Raw genomic sequence first — 463 nt, forward strand, 5'->3', positions numbered from 1 at the left:
ATTGTTTGTAGCTGATCGAAAGGGTGTACGTTGTGTCAAAACATTTGCATTTCAATTTCATTTGCAAGTATAATTCCATGGTTACCGGAGTTTTAAATAATTACGAAGCCACAGATATTTGCGCAATGTTAATTAGGCAGATTACCTTGAAAAACATTGCTGCCGTATTTCTGATATAGTTTTTTGCAAATTTCTCAGTTTTTAATAGCAATTAATTTATTTTATTATTTTTTATGTACTCCTATAACAGCGCCAGACAACACCTCCAGAGGAATGACGCCAATTTTGAATCACCCTGTATAGCTTCTTTTAAATACAAAATTAGAGATGGGGTCAATGAAGTACTCGTGTCTGCCAAAGCATTTTATGGGATATATGGAATCTCAATTGAAAGGTTATGCAGAATAAGATTAGCTCTTGTAAAGACAGGAAAATCTCCAAAAGATCGACGATGCCATCATGG

The sequence above is a fragment of the Dendroctonus ponderosae genome, unplaced genomic scaffold (assembly GCF_020466585.1).
Source record: "Dendroctonus ponderosae isolate FM_Combo_2020 unplaced genomic scaffold, Dpon_F_20191213v2 Dpon_F_20191213_1, whole genome shotgun sequence".
Taxonomy (NCBI): Eukaryota; Metazoa; Arthropoda; class Insecta; order Coleoptera; family Curculionidae; genus Dendroctonus; species Dendroctonus ponderosae.